This window comes from Ovis canadensis, chromosome 12, assembly GCF_042477335.2.
Source record: "Ovis canadensis isolate MfBH-ARS-UI-01 breed Bighorn chromosome 12, ARS-UI_OviCan_v2, whole genome shotgun sequence".
Lineage (NCBI taxonomy): Eukaryota > Metazoa > Chordata > Mammalia > Artiodactyla > Bovidae > Ovis > Ovis canadensis.
Genome location: NC_091256.1, coordinates 37,832,489 through 37,838,488, shown reverse-complemented (window position 1 = coordinate 37,838,488; position 6,000 = coordinate 37,832,489).

Sequence of the window (6,000 nt, the reverse complement as noted above, 5' to 3'; positions counted from 1 at the left end):
AGGCTCAACAGTAGATTTCAACTGACAGGAGAAAAATCTGTTGAATATATAGACAGAGAAGATACGACCAGAAGAACAGAGGTGTTTGTTTGTTTGTTTTTTTAATGAAGAAAAATGAGCAGGTACAGGGCAAATGCCATGTGACTGTGAAGATGGACGTATACAACTGAGGATAGAGTTCTAGAGCAAATCCTTCCATCACAGCAAAAGGAATAAGCCTTGCCAACAGCTTGATCTCATGGTGTTAGCCTGTAGAACTGTGAGATAGTAAATTTCTGTTAAGTTTCCCAGTCAATAAGTGTGCAGCAGAAACTAATACAGGCACCAATCTGTCATCTGCTGCTAATCTCTCCAAAGTGAGTCTGAAAAATGTTTTAGCATAAACTTTGATTCAGCAATGCGAGTGAGCTTTCAGTTAAGAAAAGTGTAAAACCTGTTCGGGTTGGTCTTTTTCTTTTAAAAAGAAAAAGTCTTTGTCTTTAGTTGAGCCATGTGGGACCTAGTTCTCTGACCAGGGATTGAACCCAGGTCCCCTGCATTGCAAGCATGGAGTCCAAACCACCAAATCACCAGGGAAGTCCCTCGGGTTGGTCTTTGTGTGGACTTCCTTGATGGCTCAGATGGTAAAGTGTCTGTCTACAGTGCGGGAGACCTGGGTTTGATCCCTGGGTGGGGAAGATACCCTGAAGAAGGAAATGGCAATCCACTCCAGTAATATTGCCTGGAAAATCCCATGGACAGAGGAGCCTGGTAGGCTAGAGTCCATGGGGTTGCAAAGAGTCGGGCACAACTGAGCGACTTCACTTCTACGAGGGGTTCATGCACAGAACACACAGAATAGAGTTGCTTGCATCTTCTTTCACCTATGACACTATTTGGAAAATAGGTAAAGTGATACTTTTCTGTAGCAAAACACTTCAGAAGAAGCTACTCTTGTGGCACAACTGCTGAAGGAATAGCCTGGGGGGAAAGGTCATTGTATTTCCCAAATGTATTTACTTTCTGTCAACCCTAGAGGTATTGAAGAGACACAGACTGTAAACTATAGTAAAACATCAGTGTGTCAGGAGGCAATCTATGGGAAAGCCCTGCAAGCATGGCTCTTCCTCGCACACAAGCAGACTTTCACTTGCTTCTGCTGAAAGTGGCCAGACGCCTCCACTCCTTGATAGTCTAGTGCCAAGAAAAATACACATGCATTTGCAGTGCATGCAGAAATCTGTGTGGAGTCTCTGCTCATCTGCAGACATAGGATCAGAGAGAGGAATTCAAACTTGTGGAACATGTGATCGATTTTGTGAGAACCTTCTCAGGCAACAAGTTTAAAAGCATAATCCTAAGTATATTAATGTTGAATACAAATTAGACTTTTCCTTTTGTTTAGGTGCTTTCTCAGAGGCTTCAAAACTGTGAACAGGAGAGGGTCAGGTGCTCCATGTCAATTCAGTTCAGTTCAGTCGCTCAGTCGTGTCTGACTTTTTGCGACCCCATGAATCGCAGCACGCCAGGCCTCCCTGTCCATCACCAACTGCTGGAGTTCACTCAGACTCACGTCCATCGAGTCGGTGATACCATCTAGCCATCTCATCCTCTGTCATCCCCTTCTCCTCCTGCCCTCAATCCCTGCCAGCATCAGAGTCTTCTCCAGTGAGTCAACTCTTCGCATGAGGTGGCCAAAGTACTAGAGTTTCAGCTTCAGCATCATTCCTTCCAAAGAAATCCCAGGGTTAATTTCCTTCAGAATGGACTGGTTGGATGTCCTTGCAGTCCAAGGGACTCTCAAGAGTCTTCTTCAACACCACAGTTCAAAAGCATCAATTCTTCGGCGCTCAGCCTTCTTCACAGTCCAACTCTCACATCCATACATGACTACTGGAAAAACCATAGCCTTGACTAGACAGACCTTAGTCGGCAAAGTAATGTCTCTGCTTTTGAATATACTATCTAGGTTGTTCATAACTTTTCTTCCAAAGAGCAAGCATCTTTTAATTTCATGACTGCAGTCACCATCTGCAGTGATTTTGGAGCCCCCCCAAAATAAAGTCTGACACTGTTTCCACTGTTTCCCCATCTATTTCTCATGAAGTGATGGGACCAGATGCCATGATCTTCGTTTTCTGAATGTTGAGCTTTAAGCCAACTTTTTCACTCTCCACATTCACTTTCATCAAGAGGCTTTATAGTTCCTCTTCACTTTCTGACATAAGGGTGGTGTCATCTGCATATCTGAAGTTATTGATACTTTTCCAGGAAATCTTGATTCCAGCTTGTGTTTCTTCCAGTCCAGCGTTTCTCATGATGTACTCTGCATATAAGTTAAATAAGCAGGGTGACAATATACAGCCTTGACGTACTCCTTTTCCTATTTGGAACCAGTCTGTTGTTCCATGTCCAGTACTAACTGTTGCTTCCTGACCTGCATACAGATTTCTTAAGAGGCAGGTCAGGTAATCTGGTATTCCATCTCTTTTAGAATTTTCCACAGTTTATTGTGATCCACACAGTCAAAGGCTTTGGCATAGTCAATAAAGCAGAAATAGATGTTTTTCTGGAACTCTCTTGCTTTTTCCATGATCCAGCAGATGTTGGCAATATGATCTCTGGTTCCTCTGCCTTTTCTAAAACCAGCTTGAACATCAGGAAGTTCATGGTTCATGTATTGCTGAAGCCTGGCGTGGAGAGTTTTGAGCATTACTTTACTAGCATGTGAGATGAGTGCAGTTGTGCAGTAGTCTCAGCATTCTTTTGCATTGCCTTTCTTTGGAATTGGAATGAAAACTGACCTTTTCCAGTCCTGTGGCCACTGCTGAGTTTTCCAAATTTGCTGGCATATTGAGTGCAGCACTTTCACAGCATCATCTTTCAGGATTTGAAACAGCTCAACTGGAATTCCATTACCTCCACTAGCTTTGTTCGTAGTGATGCTTTCTAAGGCCCACTTGACTTCACATTCCAGGATATCTGGCTCTAGATGAGTGATCACACCATCGTGATTATCCAGGTCGTGAAGATCTCTTTTATACAGTTCTTCTGTGTATTCTTGCCACCTCTTCTTAATATCTTCTGCTTCTGTTAGGTCCATACCATTTCTGTCCTTTATTGAGTGCATCTTTGCATGAAATGTTCCCTTGGTATCTCTAATTTTCTTGAAGAGATCTCTAGTCTTTCCTCATTCTGTTCTTTTCCTCTATTTCTTTGCACTGATCGCTGAAGAAGGCTTTCTTATCTCTTCTTGCTATTCTCTGGAACTCTGCATTCAGATGCTTATATCTTTCCTTTTCTCCTTTGTTTTTTGCCTCTCTTCTTTTCACAGCTATTTGTGAGGCCTCCCCAGACAGCCATTTTGCTTTTTTGCATTTCTTTTCCATGGGGATCGTCTTGATCCCTGTCTCCTGTACAATGTCACGAACCTCATTCCATAGTTCATCAGGCACTCTATCTATCAGATCTAGGCACTTAAATCTATTTCTCACTTCCACTGTATAATCATAAGGGATTTGATTTAGATCATAGCTGAATGGTCTAGTGGTTTTCCCTACTTTCTTCAATTTAAGTCTGAATTTGGTAATAAAGAGTTCGTGATCTCAGCCACAGTCAGCTCCTGGTCTTGTTTTTGTAGACTATGTAGAGCTTCTACATCTTTGGCTGCAAATAATATAATCAATCTGATTTCGGTGTTGACCATCTGGTGATGTCCATGCATAGAGTCTTCTCTTGTGTTGCTGGAAGAGGGTGTTTGCTATGACCAGTGCATTTTCTTGGCAAAACTCCATTAGTCTTTGCCCTGCTTCATTCCGCATTCCAAGGCCAAATTTGCCTGTTATTCCAGGTGTTTCTTGACTTCCTACTTTTGTATTCCAGTCCCCTATAATGAAAAGGACATCTTTTTTGGGTGTTAGTTCTAAAAGGTCTTGTAGGTCTTCATAGAACCGTTCAACTTCAGCTTCTTCAGCGTTACTGGTTGGGGCATAGACTTGGATTACTGTGATATTGAATGGTTTGGCTTGGAAACAAACAGAGATCATTCTGTTATTTTTGAGATTGCATCCAAGTACTGCATTTTGGACTGTTTTGTTGACCATAATGGCTACTCCATTTCTTCTGAGGGATTCCTGCCTGCAGTAGTAGACATAATGGTCATCTGAGTTAAATTCACCCATTCCAGTCCATTTTAGTTCACTGATTCCTAGAATTTCGATGTTCACTCTTGCCCTCTCTTGTTTGACCACTTCCAATTTGCCTTGATTCATGGACCTGACATTCCAGGTTCCTATGCAATATTGCTCTTTACAGCATCGGACCTTGCTTCTATCACCAGTCACATCCACAACTGGGTGTTGTTTTTGCTTTGGCTCCATCCCTTCATTCTTTCTGGAGTTATTTCGCCACTGATCTCCAGTAGCATGTTGGGCACCTACTGACCTGGGGAGTTCCTCTTTGAGTATCCTATCATTTTGCCTTTTCATACTGTTCATGGGGTTCTCAAAGCAAGAATCTGAAGTGGTCTGCCATTCCCTTCTCCAGTGGACCACATTCTGTCAGTCATGACAGAGTGCTCCATGTCAGTCATGCTCAAAGATGATGCAAAGTGCAGAGATAAGAAAGGAATGTCCTGGACTTCAGATTTCTGATAAGAGATATATCACATGCTCCCCATGTTGTTATATATGAGGAAACTAATGCCTGCAGAGGGTAAATTTTGCTATTATTAGCTTATCACCTCCCCCCACCCCCACCAAGTGTCTGTAAGAAGCAAAGAGAATAATCACAAAAGGTGATAGAGAGGATTCCTTGGATCGTTCTGTGGTCCAGTGCAGGGGCCCGGGTTCAATCCCTGGTCGGGGAAGATTCCACATAGTGACACAACTATGACCCAGCTTAATCAAGTAAATAAGTTGGTGGTGGGCTGGGCTTCTCTTCTCTGGTGCACGAACCAACCTCACGCTCTGCTGAAAAAAAGTGTTGTCACTTTGTAAATCCTGGCCAAGTGAGGAGGGTTTCATGAAACTGACTCTAGAGCTTGACTTTTGTGTCTGGGGACACACAAGGGCTAGTCCCTGCCTCGGGACTGACAATACCTAAAGGTTAGAGGTGCTTAGGAGCTGTCCATGGACAGAAGGTCTGTGCAGGTAGTGGCTTTGCCAGCAGGGAAATCAGGTGAAATGGGTCAGAGTATAACATTTGACAAGGGCTGGATCTGCACCTTCATGGTTGCTGGCATGGCAGAAGAAAACAACCAGTAGTGTGGGACTCTGTCCTTTTAAAAACAACCTGCCTATCACCCCCTCGCCTTCTCCCAACTTCCTCACCCTCCTCTCCCTCCTCTCCCCCAGGTTAGATGGCAAGAATCCTGCAAGGGGGAGTAGAGGAAAAGCCAGGAAGAAATATCCTCCTCCCTGCCTTTCTCCTCTGTACACATCTAAGCCTAAATCAGGCCTGACCAGTAGAAAGAGGAAAGAAGCTTTTAGTCTAGTGAGACAATATCATGTTTACCTGGATCAGACTGGAGTTTTAAACACCCAAATAAAGGGAATCAGTTTATTAGTGACCAAGAGAAACTGAAAGGCTCTGGGCTCTGCCCGAGTCTTATGTGAGTCAGAATTCAGCAGAACAGTGTAAAGGGCAGCTATGAAAGAAAACATGTTATCTGCCCCTGTCAGCGCTCTTCCACGTCCAGCTCCTCTAAAAGCAGTTGCGGTCTGATGACTCTTGTATCCTCCAGTGTCTCTGGTTGATGAGAAACGAACATCATGACTTGGAAGAGGGGCAAAGGGCAAAGACTAGAAAGAGACGTCCTGGACTTCAGATTCCCTGATGACAGATACGTCACGCGTTCCCCATGGTGTTTTGTATGAGGAAGCTGATGCCCAGAACGAGTAAGTGGTGTGTCTTAGCTCACACAGCTTACACAATGTCAGTAGCTCAGCTGGCAAAGAATCTGCCTGCAATGCAGGAGACCCTGGTTCAGTTCCTGGAAAGATCTACTCCCTTTGATTCCTG